At 40.2% G+C, this 14,430-nt stretch overlaps 1 protein-coding gene across 4 annotated transcripts in view; it reads left to right on the top strand.

Moving 5' to 3' along the window:
• Positions 1 to 14,430, top strand: part of Sgcd (sarcoglycan delta) — a 952,204-nt gene that overhangs the window by 383,920 nt on the left and 553,854 nt on the right. For 3 of the 4 annotated variants that reach the window (XM_036196806.1, XM_036196808.1, XM_036196809.1), the window contains one exon: positions 12,903 to 13,063. The gene's annotated coding sequence lies outside the window, so the exon portion shown is untranslated. The remainder of the gene's footprint in view (positions 1 to 12,902; positions 13,064 to 14,430) is intronic. The other variant, XM_036196810.1, reaches the window with a different exon arrangement.

The raw sequence follows: 14,430 nt of genomic DNA, 5'->3' as shown, positions 1-14,430 counted from the left end.
CATGACTCCACTATCCTTTAGTTTTCTCAAAATACTGTGCTTAAAAATGAGAACCCAGCCTATGGCACATGCTTGTAATCCCAGCACACCAGAGACAGAGACAGATTTGTGATAAGTTCAATGACAACCTGGTATACATAATGGATTCCAGGATACTCACACTTGTAAAGCAGAAACCTGTTTAAATAATTTTAAAGGAAGAAGAAAGAAAGAAAAAAGGGAAAATGATACAAGGAACAAATGTCTGCTTGCTACCCTGCTTTTTTTGCCAATCCTGTGATTTTGCATATTTATCTCAATTGTTTAAAGAGGAAAATATCACCAGTATTTATAGCCTCATATGTATCAATTTTTAAATAATATTTTGCCCATCTCTGCTTGTAAATATGTTAAGCATTTATTAGGAAAAGAATAAATTTCAAATTCAAATGATTGAAATTATCATGTCATTCCAGCCAGAGAGGGCTGCTACCACTGTTTTTGTAAGCTTCCTGCTTCCTGCAGGTTCTATAGGCACATCTATGTAGCAAATGCTGCTCTCCATTATCATATAAAATTTAAAGCCTATGTTAGAGGAAGTGTGGTACAGGATGCAAAAGTCAGTCATTTATGAGCAGCTGTGTGCATCAACTGACCCTCCAGGGGCCTAATTACCACTCATAGCATCTCTTCCTCCTTAAGTATTTTATTGTTTACCTTTAATTCATGAACTCCTTTTTGGAAATATTACAATGGCATTTTTATCACAAAATATTAATAATTATCTAAAAGCAAGAATCTGATCATTTTAAATTATGGACTACTTTTTTCTTATGTGTTGTTTGTAAATCAAGATCCAGGTAAGGTTTGTCCACTAAAATTGATTTTGGAGTGGGGGCCTTTGTAGCTGGCTTAGTGGGTGAAAGTGTGTGCTGGGTTTCTCTGAAGTTGTGGGTTGTTGTCTGATTACCCTTTGCTTTATATCTAGTATCCACTTATGAGTAGATACCACTGTGCTTGTCCTTTTGAGTCTGGGTTACCTCACTCAGGATGATTTTTTCTAGTTCCATCCATTTGCCTGCAAACCTAATGATGTCATTGTTTTTCCCTGCTGAGTAGTAATCCATTGTGTATAAGTACCACATTTTCTTAATGCATTCTCCAGTTGACGGGCATCTAGGTTGTTTCCAGATTCTGGCTATTACAAATAATGATGCTATGCAGACACTGAGAGAAACAATCAATCAATGGGAACTGTTGAAACCAAGAAGCTTTTGTAAAGCAAAGGACATGGTCAACAAGACAAAGAGACAGCCTACAGAATGGGAAAAGGTCTTCACCAACCCCATATCTGACAGAGGGCTGATATCCAGAATATATAAAGAACTTAAGAAATTAGACATCAAAATGCCCAACAGTCCAATTAAGAAATGGGCTATAGAACTAAATAGAGAATTCTCAACAGAGGAAGCTCCAATGGCTGAAAGACATTTAAGGAATTGCTCAACATCCCTAATTATCCAGGAAATGCAAATCATAACGACCCTGGGATACCACCTTACACCTGTCAGAGTGGCTAAGATCAAAAACACAGAAGACAGCTTATGCTGGAGAGGATGTGGAGCAAGGGGAACTCTCCTCCACTGCTGGTGGGAATGCAAGCTTGTACAGCCACTTTGGAAATCAATATGGTGCTTCCTTAGAAAATTGGGAATCAATCTCCCCAAAGACCCAGCTGTAGCACTCTTTGGCATATACCCAAGGAATGCTCAATCATACTACAAGGGCATTTGTTCAGCTATGTTCATATCAGCATTGTTTGTAATAGTCAGAACCTGGAAACAACCTAGATGCCCTTCAACGGAAGAATAGATAAAGAAAATATGGTACATATACACAATGGAGTACTACTCAGCAGAGAAAAACAATGACATCTTGAGGTTTGCAGGCAAATGGATGGATCTAGAAAAAAATAATCCTGAGTGAGGTAACCCAGACTCAGAAGGACAAACATGGTATGTACTCACACATAGGAGGATACTAGATGTAAAACAAAGATGACTAGACTGCTACACAACTCCAGGGAGGCTACCTAGAAAAAGGGACCCTAGGAAAGACAGGGATCGCCCAATGACAGAGAAATGGATGAGATCTACATGAACAACCTGGATAACAGTGGGAGTAATGAAGGGCAAGGTTGGAGGGAAAGAAAGCTTAGGGGAGCAGGAGGTCCCAGCTGGATTAAGAACCGAAAGGGAGAACAAGGAATAACAGACCATGATAAATGAAGACCACATGAGACCAGGAATAGGCAGAGTGCTGGAGAGGTCCCCAGAAATCCACAATGATACATCCTCTGTAGACTGCTGGCAATGGTGGAGAGAAAGCCTGATCTGACCTAGTCTGGTGATCAGATGGCCAAACACCCTAACAGTCGTGCTGGAACTCTCATCCAATAACTGATGGAAGTGGATGCAGAGATCCTCGGCCAGGCCCCAGGTGGAGCTCCAGGAGTCCAACTGTTGAGAAAGAGGAGCGACTGCAAGAGTGTAAATTGTTGAGACCAAGATTACAAAAAGCACAGGGACAAATAGCCAAATGAATGGAAGCCCATGAATTATGAGCCAAAGGCTGTGGAGCCCCCAGCTGGATCAGGCCCTCTGGATAAGTGAGACAAATGAATAGCTTGAACTGTTTGGGAGGCACCCAGGCTATGGGACCAGGACCTGTCCTTAGTGCATGAACTGGCTGTTTGGAACCTTGGGTTTACACAGGGACACTTTGCTCAGCCTGGAAGGAGGGGACAGGACCTGCCTGTACTGAATCCACCAGGTTTAAATGAATCCCCAGGGGAGTCTTGGCCCTGGAGGATATGGGAATGGAGGGGAGGTGCTGGGGGGAAGGGGTGGGGGGGGTACAGGGGAATCCATGCCTGATGTGTAAAATTAAAAGACAAATATATTAAATAAAAAAAGGAGGAAAATACAAAACAAATGATGATGAATGGGAAGGGGAAACAGATGAGATCTCCGTGAGTAAACTGAGGGTAAGGGGTGGACAATGGAGGGTAGGGGATAAGGGATGAGAACATAAGGGAATGGAATGGTTGAACTGGAACAGGGAGGGAGGGGGAAAGCAATGACCGAGATACCATGACAGAGAGAGACATCATGAGGATAAAGAGAAACTTGGTGCTAGGGAAGTTGCCAGGAATCCCCAAGGATGACCCCAGCCTGGACTACTACCAATAGTGGAGAGGGTGCCTGAACTGAACTGGCTTGCTCCAGAGATCAGGCAGGTGAATACCATAACTGTCATCACAGAGCCTTTCTCCAATGACTGATGGAAGCAGGTGCAGAGATCCACAGCCAATCACTAGACAGCTCCAGGAGTCCAGTCAAAGAGAGAGAAGAGGGATTCTATAAGCAAGTGCAGCAGGTTCATGATGGGGAAACATGCAGGGACAACCAAACCCAACTAGAGGGAACTCATGAAAGTTGAATCAATGGCCTACATTGGACTGGACTAAGCCCTCTACATGTCAAGGGGCCCCCTGGTGGTAGGATCAGAATCCATCTCTGTTGCATGACTGGGCTTTGTGGCGCCCACTACCTATGAAGGGACAGACACCTCATGCAGCCTTGAGGCAGAGGAAAGGGCTTGGACTTGCCTCTGCTGAATGTGCCTCCCCATGGGAGGCTTTCCCTTTCTGTGGGTGGGAATGGGGGTGTGGTGGGAGGGGAGGCGGGGGGGGGGGAGGCCCACAGCGGCGGGAGAAGGGAAGAGGGAGATCTTTGATTGGTGTGTAAAATGAATGAAAAATTTTCTTAATAAAAAAAGGGGAGAGATTCTGAAAAAAAAAAAAAAAAACAACAATAAAAAACAAAGTGTGTGCTGTGTAAGCAAGCATGACAACCTGAGTTCAAATTCTCAGAACACATGTCATGGCTGGATATGTTAGCACTCTGGGATCCAATTGGAAGTGGGAAGAAGAAACAGATGAAATCTGGAAGCTTATAGGCCATCTAGCATGGCCTATGCAGCAGAAAAAAAAAACAAAAAACAAAAAACAAAAACAAAAACAAAACAAAAACAGAGAAAGCTTGTCTCAAATAAGGTGGAAGGTGAGGACGGCGCCAGATTGCCTTCTGAAATGCCACCTATGTACCTGCATTCACCCACAAGCATTTCTGTGCATGTACCACTGCCCTCCCCACCACATACACACTCACTAATTGACTTTAAGGTCCAGTGAATCTTTTATATCACAGGTTTCCCGTCACTGTTCATTATTTTCTATGTGACTTACAATGGTCAGTGAGCTTGTTTTTGCTACAGACAGTCCTTCAGCCTGATACAAGTTATTTCATTGTCATGGTTCATACATACTGTGTTTCTTGTGACCAGAACTCCCAGTGAACTGGCATTTATTGCAGGCAGCTTGATTGGATTTAGGCTGCTTGCCTTCCCCTAGATAGTGGTATGAAAGCTGGTCTTTGCAGGCAATGAAACCTTTGTTAGCTCTTGTGCTGGCCTCACAGAAGTAGGGTCCTGGAAATTTATGGCCACCAAAGTCACCCTAAGCCAGTAGCTTTGGGGTTCTTATGACTTCAAAAAATGAAATTCACAGACAATAAAACATGAGTTTTAGAAAGAAGTATTTTATTACATGGAATTTATGAGAAAGAAAGAAAGAAAAGGCAGAACCCCTGTACAACAGAAAGAGTTACTGGGAATGGAATACCACTGAGCTGCAATGCCTGGGAGCTAATTAAGCTCTAGTGGATGGGGAAGGGGAAGACCTACTCTTCTTTCCATGGGTAGGTCTAGTTCTCATTCCAGGTGTCCAGGTGCCTCCGAGTTTCCACCATGTCTTCAAAATGACTTCCCAGAAAGGAGAACTCCCTAAGGGGAAAAGAGATGGGGGAAACCAGACCCCCTTTCTGGCATCCCCAGCCTCTTGACCAAAGACATTTTTGGTTTAAACACTTCTGGAATCCCTGGCCTCCAGCAAGGTCATTTTCCAGTTTTAGCCAGGAGAGAGATTGGTCACTTTTCTTTGGAAACTTTACACCCTAATACGCCTAGCTGGTTTCATCACTGGCTTCATGAGTGAAGTATCACTTAAATCAAATGAACTCTGTTATTTGTCTTTGTTTAGTGACGTTAGTGGACATTGATAATTATTACTGAGATCTATTTTATTAGTGGTTACAAAGTATTGGAACTCAAATTTTTATTTCCATGTTTCCTCTGATGAGCATTGCTGAACTTATAGTCTACTTTAATTTCTTTTTCCTGTCCACATCCCCCTGCTTATGTTTCTAAATACCTGTGAGAGATTTTCTTTTCCATCTTTAGAAAAGACATGTATGTGAGTCATTAAAACTTTGTGTTATGAAATGAAAAGATTAGGCTTCAAGAAAACACTGCAAGTGATGTAGGGGGTGTACATAACAAATTGAGGAGACATGTTTACAGCTTTTATTAATGATGAGTTCTGAGCTCAGTAGGGAAGCTTATATCACAGATACTGAAGGCCAGAACTGTACATAAGAGTCCTAAGTTCTGATTCACTCTCCATTCTGCCATACAAATTCCTTTACCACTGAGTTCAGATCTCTCTTTACTACCTTGATATTTTAGACAAATTTTGTGAGAAAATACAAGCTCAACAACTTGTAACCTCACAGACTTATTAACAACAAGTAACTTCAGTACTTTATGCAATCGCTTGGTATCAAACAGTAATTCCACACTTCTCTTTAAATTCCATGTTGACTGTATCCATCAGTGTGGCAGCTCATTTCCTGCAGGGCTGCCTTCCTGTTTGCTACCACTCAGCAAGGAAATGGAGTAGCTTTGTTCAGACATCGGTCAGTGAAGTCTATCTACAGCAGTCACTAGCTTAGGTCTGTGCACAAATGTAAATTGTCATAATTGGTGGCAGTGCATGCTTATGTGTACCATGCAAATAAATACAAACCAGAATGCGTGCTCCAAGTGCTTAAGGTATTTGATAGTTCAATAACAAACACACACCACTACGCATAGTAGGAGTGTTTTTGGTTTTGGTTTTGGTGTGTGTTGTGTGTGTGTGTGTGTGTGTGTGTGTGTGTGTGTGTGTGTGAGAGAGAGAGAGAGAGAGAGAGAGAGAGAGAGAGAGAGAGAGAGAGAGAGAATGCATGTCTGTGTGATTTAGGTATTGGGGATGGAACCCAAGATCTTGCAAATGTTCACCTAGTAGACTACCACTGAGCCATTCCCTAGACCTTATGATCTATCATCCTGAAATTTCTGTTTAAGAATTAAGGTGTTATTTACCCACATGATAGGTAAGAAAATTCAGACCCAGACAGTGCTACCACACCCACTGAAAGCCTTGTAGAAAGATTATTTTTAGGCTTAATAAACTTCTGTATAACTCTTTAGGGTTTTTATATCCTATTACATTCCCCATTTTCTATACTGATAGTGTCCTGTTTTCTTCCTTTGGGTAGAAAATAAACTGGCTTCACCTTGTAAGAGTTCTATGAATGCAACAGTCAATTCTGACTATCATTTATCAATGTTAGCAGCAAGCACTTGCATCCTTCACTCCTTGCTGGATGTGGTTTTCTTTTTGTTCTTCTCTTCTTTGAAAAAGAATCTTACTATGTATTTTAATCAAATACGTCTTTGAATTTTATGGTACCAAGGCAAAAATCATAGCCTTATCTGATTGTTTCTTAGAATCAGGATCTGTTAAAAGGAGTAACACTGTGGCTGCGACTTACTTGTGTCATCAAGAACAGAAGACCAGAGGCCAATGCTTGAGGAAGGAGGAGATGCTTAACTATTATTGTTGAAGTAAATGACTCTGAGTAGTGTCTCTATTGCATTGAGTATACAGAGACATGTGGAAAGCCACTGATCAGCACCTGGTCACTTAAGTATTGTCTTCTTAAGCAAGTCATCTGACCATTTTTCTCTGCTGGTAAGTAAAGAGAGGATGATGAAGCCAGCCATCCTCTGGATTTAAGGCACCATAGAAACACCAGTGTCTGGATTTCGAGCCAGGTAGGGCAACATGCCACCTCTACAAATGTTGGTAGTATCTACCTGGTGGGTTGGTGCTCATGTACATATGGATTTTTAATTTTTTTGAAGGATTTTGTGAGAAAATATTGAAATTTGACAGTATTGGTTCTTTCAAAATGATATGAATCTTCATTCATCCTCTGTGTATTACTTAGAATGGGAACACTGACCACTTCTATATTGAGAATCAGTCAGAGTAAAGGTGAGTTGTATTTCTAGATAACTATCATAGCTTGTGTTAGAAAGGTGATGGGTGTATGTATCAAGATAGGGGAGAGGTGACACATTTCCTTGCCCATTAACTTTTAAGAGCTGATCTTCCAGGCTATTGCGATTATTGCCCATGGACCATCAGAGTCTGACCCATTTTATAGACTAGATAGGATAAACATATTTCATTATCAGAGAAGACTGTATAGATCAGACCTAGGCTCAGGTGCCAGGGAATTTCCTGGAATATCTTGAAAATATTCAGCACCTTTTCTTTCAGAATCTTTTTATTTCACCACCCAATTTAAAAGGTTAAGCAGGTAAGATATAAGGTCCTACTGTATCGGCAAGAGATCAGGCACCCAAGAGTAGCTTGTGCTTGTAACCCTTAAAGTCCATCAGCTATGTCCTTTTGGTATGTCCTATCAGTTCAATTATTTGCTATCTAACTAGAAAGCAAGGTCTTTCATATTGTACATAGCCTAAACTGGCCAGCCCAGCTATAGTTGAGCAATTAGATTCCTGAAGTGTTTTATGTCTGATAAACACAGCATTGTTTCAGAAATCTCATCTGCTACAAGATGTAGTCAGTTTACACATAGATGTAATCAGACTACCTCTCGTGATGTGGTGCAGGGTTTGGTGTCATTAATACTTGGAGTGTTCCCAATTCTAAGACATGTTTAGAACTTTGGAAAACATATATCCTGTCCTGCCTTGATGCCTTTTCTGCCATCCTTGAGATCAAGCAGGTCATTTGTGTTTCTGAGCACTGATTCTTTTCATTGGAATTGTGACATTGTGGAACATGAGACCTAGAGTTAATGAAAAATAAAATGTTGGAGGCAGCCTACTGATTCTTAGAGTACTTGATGAATAATGACTCAGTGTCATTTCAGAGTTAGAATCCTGACATTGTTGTGGCTTATTTATTTTCTGCAATAGAAACCATTCAACTTTCCAAACCCAAGTCATCTTTTGTGTAGATGGTAGCAATATTGTCAAGCATCTACACATACCGTGAAGCGTGACTGGCAACATGGAGGTGAGGGCATACCTGAGACCACACTTCTTGGGAAGTGAATCTCTAGAGCAGTAGTCCCAGTAGACTTGGCCAGCATTGTTTTCAGCTTAAAATTCTGAACTGCAATTTGTATTTTGTCCTACCTCCTAATACATATCCATTCCACAGTCTTGATTATTATGTTATTCCTCTGTGTCCTAATTTTCCTGGCCTGACTCCTCTGGACACCTGCCTCTTTGGGAAGTGTGTCTGGGTGCCTTTGGATCTGTGGCTTTGTGCTTGTGTGTGTTTTCTCTTCACAGGGCATAATGTTAAAAGGCAATCTAGCCTTTTAAGAGGTGTAGTTTACACTGTCTCAGAGCAGCCACTAATTGGTACCTCTTGAGGAGAGACATGTTCTCTGAAGTATGCATGGCTTCCCACAAGGCAAGATGTCCATTTTCTCTATGATTGGTCTTCCACCCTAGAAAATATGGGCAATCAAGAAGTTTGTTGTTGTTTTTCTTGACATTAATGACTTTGTCAATATTCCCAGTGTGTGCTTCTCGGTTCATTTTATTATGAGAGAAGATTAACCCCTTTGCAGTTTCCATAGATTTCAGAGATGCTGATTTCTGAAACTTAGAACTTGTTTACTGTACTGTGGGATATTTTGTATGCTTTTGTAATTGGTGAATACTTTTTGCTTCCTAACAAAAACTCAGAAAAGTGTGTGTAGGTTGAGGTCTTGTGAACAAACTATTGAAATCAACAAGTTCCTAAGAAAATCACTAATTAGCCTGATCTGGTTGCACAGATCTCTGATCCTATAATCCTAACTACCTGATGACGAGGAGCACAAGTTCAAGGGATTTGTTGGCTACAGAGTGAATTCAAAGCTAACCTGGGCAACTTAGAATCTGTCTTCAGTTAAGAAGAGAGGAAGTACCAGGACAGGAGGGAGAGTAGGAGGAAAGGAAAAGAAAAAAAAAGGAATGAAATGGACAAATGGGAAAGGAAATACAGAATTGTTTTTCTATCAAGCAGGATTTGAGATGTTTAAGTCCACACATGCTTCATTACCACTTAGGAGAATTGACAATCTGGAGGGAAGTTTGTCACATTTTAGCACATCTGGGCAGAAGTTAGGCTATTATAAATCATGAAGAACAGCATTAGGAATGAAGGCTTCACGAAGTCATGAAGAAAGGCTTTAGTGGGCCCTGCTGTATTCTCAGCCTTTAATAAAATGTACAGGAAGCAAAATGTGTTCAGTGAACACAGGCTGAGAGAATTCACCTCGGACCATGTCCTTACCTTATCTAGGATGGATTGCCATTTATTTTTCCCTTGAAACATCTTAACTATTTCTTAGTTCAGGTAAGACAGAGATAGAAAAGCAGGTGATATATTTTTTATGTTGTTTCCTCCCTTAGATAGACTATCCCTAACAGAAGTTGGGAACAAGGAAACAAAGATGCATTTGGATAGACTTGAGACTGAGGTTCCCAAAGCAGTCTGCACATTTTTTCAATAACTCCTTATGTATCATTATTCTGAATTACAGCATTATTTGCCTTTCTGAAGTTGTGTCCCTTGGCTTTGGGATGCAGGAATAATTGAAACTGTGACAAGTTGATTATCAGCTTCCTACAAAACCATGACCAAGATCACACCTAAATTACTGGGTATCAGCAAAAGGGCATGAAATGAAGAAGCAGAATTGACTTCTTTTATTTAGTTCTGCTGCCTGCCCCTAATATGAGGGCAGTCAGGGTAACATCACACATCTGGGGGTAGGGCAGAGAAAGGTGCCCAGAGTCATGGTGAGCCACAGAAGTAGTCCCACTCCACAGAAGATGGAAAGGATCCAGACAATGGAGGAAAATGAAAGGAAAGTATGTGATGTCATGAGACGTCATGTGGAGGAATATAATTACATTGGGTAAAAGAAACAAAACCCCTTGAGGACTTCCATCATCACAATGAAGAATGATTTACCTCTGTGGTCACTTCTTTATCATAAACATCCTAAAGTACTCATTTTACAGAAGAAAATACATCTTAGAAAAACTGTATGTCTTGATACTTACAGAAGCTAAAGAATTTCCTGGTAGCAGATGAAGTTATTAGTAGTATGATCATCCAAAAGTCTGTCAGAGGTGTCTGACCTTTTGACCCTGGCATATGATGTTATTTGCTAGTATGTCAGGGTGCATTCATAGCCAGGATTTTTTCTTTTTTGAAGCATCTCACCCTATTTCTTAGCTAATCATAGACTACCAAAACCAAAGAAACCTTATATTAAAGCAGGATAGTAATCATTTTATTTTTGCAGTTGCAAATGTTAGAGGACATACGGTTTAGCTTAGTGAGAAAAGAGATTCCCAAGGAGAAGATGCCATACCAAATACAGAGAAAACTAATGAGCAATTTGGATTCATCTCCTAAGTCCTTTGAACTCTGGCCCTGTACTTTCTAACACTGATTCACTTTCACTTACGTAGCTCTGAATTCATTTTTCTCACGTCTCCTCCAAAAAGGCAGGGACTGAGACTTCAAGGAAGGATAAAAATGATGGCATGGGAGAAATGGCAGAGAAAAAAAAAAAAAAAAAAAAAAAAACTAAGTGAAGTTCATAGTAGGAACAGGGGCATCTATGTATATGAAACATATGCTCTTTCATTTCTAAGAAGTGGGTACTTAGAATTTTCATTTATATCATATCTCTAGATATTCATAATAAATATCTATGTCACGTGCCAGCCCGCCTAAATCCATTTTCTAAACTTAACACTGGAAGTCGTTCATGGTCTTATTATCACATAATTTTCAGGATTGCTGGAGATGGGATGCTTTAGGTTCAAATCAGGCAGTCACCGACTGAATGGCCTTGAAAAAGAATGTTAATTCACTCACTCACTCAAAGATTGAGTACCAACTGCACTAGGTAGGCTGTAGTAACACGTTTGAAATACTACAGGGAAACAGTGGTCCTTACACAGATAGAAGCTATGTTTTGTTGTGTAAAACCAAGTAGTAGATGAGTAAATATTTCATATCACACAAAGAATTCCCTGGGTTTAAACAGAAAGAGGAATGGGAGATGTGGTAAGAGTTTATGATTTTATAGAAGGGGGTTAGAAGAGATATACCAGAGAGGGGACACTAGAGCAAAGCTGCAGATTCTTGAGGAAAAAAGGAGTGCAGCAAGTTAAAAAGCAATGTCAGTGTTAAGTTCAAAAGGCTCAAAAGCATCCAGAGGCATGCTGGAGGACTGCATGCCTGCCTGAAAAAAATTATGAGGAGCAGAATAGGCTGACAGGACAGCATTCACTGCTGTATCATTCCTGATCATTTTGTCCATTTAAATACTTGGAATGGCAATGGATGAATCTGGGAATGAAAGTATTGGTCTTTTCCTTGGTATCTTGAAGGGAGTGGTAGTCTTGGTCCGATGCACCTTGATGCTATGAACCAGGATGGTAGCAGAGAAGATAGTAAGACAAAGTCAGCAGCTGCATCTTTTCTGAAGAAAGGTCCATGAGAGAGAGAGAGAGAGAGAGAGAGAGAGAGAGAGAGAGAGAGAGAAGAGAAACACACACAGAGAGAAAAACAGAGAGAAATTAAGAGAGGCTGAGTTGAGGGTAAGAAAGGAGAAAAGGAATTGCCATTGACAAAGAAGGAATAAATGAGGGAACACATAAGCTTTACTTATTTCAGGAGAGAACCTATGATGATTATAGACATGTGACCTATGTTTGCTCCAGTTAATAGGATATGTCTACTAAAATACGAGGGAGAGTTATTAAAGAATTGGCCAACAAGGAAATTTGGACTTAGGGAGACTATCTAGGACTGGAGACAAATCTCAGGTCTGAGAATGTGACAAATCAAGTCAGGGAACTAGAAGAGGGACCCAGTGAGAAAGTACATAGAAAAGAGGCTCTGGACAAGGTAGCAAACAAGGAAGCTGAAATGACATCCTAGAGGTGCCCATGATGGTATGGCAAGTGGTAACAGGTAGCACTGTTGTCTTAGATACAAGTGAGGAGAGTATATAGAGATGAAGTAATGAGCTTCTATCCTTTCGTGTCACTTTGTCATAGATCAGGATAAGCACATATTCTTTACCAAAGAGGTATTCATTCATTCATTCATTCATATCAAACTGACATAATGGCTGACTCATCATAAGAAAATCACTTCTGTCCAATTCTTGTTTTCCCTCTAAAATAAATGAGCAAATGGATATTGGTGTGTAGTAGGAAAGTCTTTTCAAGTGTAATACTATAATTGCTTGTTGTTGGTAGTAGTGGTGATGTCAGTGGTAACTGTGGTGTTGGTGCTGGTACTGGTTGTGGTGACATTGGTGGTGGGAGTGGTCAGGATGGTAGTAATGCTCATGGTGCTGGTCTGGTGGAGGTGGCAGTGGTTATGGTGATGGTGTTCATGATGTGGTATGTATGCGTGTTTGTGTTTAGGATGATATTTTAATCACTCAATGCTGAATTCTTATTTGTCAGTTAAGTGACGTATGTGTAGTTCCCAGAAGAAATGGTCTTGGATTTGGTATCACTCTGCTGATTTCTGTTTTGAATTTATAAATCTTTCTCTTGTGATTTTATAGACTTAGAAGAACCCTCCATCCTCAGGAACTTGGAGACAGCTGCCCTGGAAACTGTGTGGAAGTTAAGGAGACTTTTGCTGTGGTGAGGACCTGAGAACATTATTTTAATCCCAATGTTGCCCTGACATTTGTATCTATTCAAGAAGATTAAGACTAAAAAGGTATGGATATGCAGTTATAACTTCTTAGTTTTTAGGCAAATATGGTATATTTACAAGCAGATCATTTGTATTGCCGTATCCACAGCTGCCTTTGCTTTTCCATGTGTCTTTTGCATTTTCAGGAATATCTTTTCTTTCACTCTAAGTTATGGGATGTGTTGGGACAGACGTGGTACAATGGGGGAAGCCGGATCAAAGCTGGGCTATCCTAACAGGGATCAGATGGGCAGTATGACAGAGTGGACAGGGAACTGGGCAGGTGCCCAACAGAAAGAAAGGAGAAATTGTTGTAGATGCCATATAAGGCTCAGGTAAGAAGATGCTTAAATAGATTTCTCTGTGTCATATGTGGTTTCATTCCCATTTTCTGTGAATATGGGAATCTGCTGATAAAGTTTTCTACTTTCTACTTTATTAAGAGAAGCATTTTATTTCTTTTAGATATATGCCTATACTGGGGCAGACATCTGAGTCAAACAAATCTCATGGTCTTTAAATTGATAAATATCATGCTTATAATAATTAAAGAGTAAACAGTTGAAGGTGAAAGTGTATATGCTTTTATGCAAACATATTTACTATATAAATAATTTGTTGGATGCATCTAATTGATATATATATATATATATACATACATATGTTTATGTTTATATATTTGGTGGGTGTTAAGGAAGGACAGACAGAGAAAGAATGACTGGAATGATAATTTATAAGCATTTATGGTAAATCAGATATTTTGTTCTCACATTTGCAAAAATTTCTGTATATCTCATGACAACCATGTGGAATAGGGACTGCTGTTTCAGGAAGCCAGAGAGTAGATAAGTAGAATATTTCTTGCAGCTGAGGGATTCGGGTGCCAGACTCTGTTCTGACCTTATTAAAATTCCACTTTATATATTCATTTGTATATAAGAGTGGAGTCACATTTTTACCTGGAGAAATAGTTTCAGAGGATCACACAGCATATCCAGAGGACATTGTAAGGTGTCTTAAAAAAGTCTATTGGTATCTTATTCACTGTCCTTTGAGACTCAAAAAAAAAAAAGAAGGTGGGGTTATAAAACAAAAACAGCAGGACTGTCTAATGATGCCGAGGGAAATAGGAGAATAGGGCAGGCTATTTGAGGGCTTTGGTCCTTTCTTGTGGCACCATAAAACTCCTTAGGCCATGTACTCAAGAGAGATGGAGATGTTGACCTGGTAAGGATCAAATCTGGTATAGCCACAGGCCTGCTGTCTTCTTTGTTTCTCCCTGCTGGGATAAGTGTGGTGCTTGCTTTCAGCTTGTAAGTGAGTTGTCCCTTGAAAATGAAGCACTTTCGCTTTCTACCTGCTGTTTCCAAATGCTGGCAAAGACATGCTAG

This window comes from Onychomys torridus, chromosome 8, assembly GCF_903995425.1.
Source record: "Onychomys torridus chromosome 8, mOncTor1.1, whole genome shotgun sequence".
Taxonomy (NCBI): Eukaryota; Metazoa; Chordata; class Mammalia; order Rodentia; family Cricetidae; genus Onychomys; species Onychomys torridus.
The sequence above is the reverse complement of the archived record's forward strand: the minus strand, read 5'-3'. Positions and strand labels throughout refer to the sequence as shown.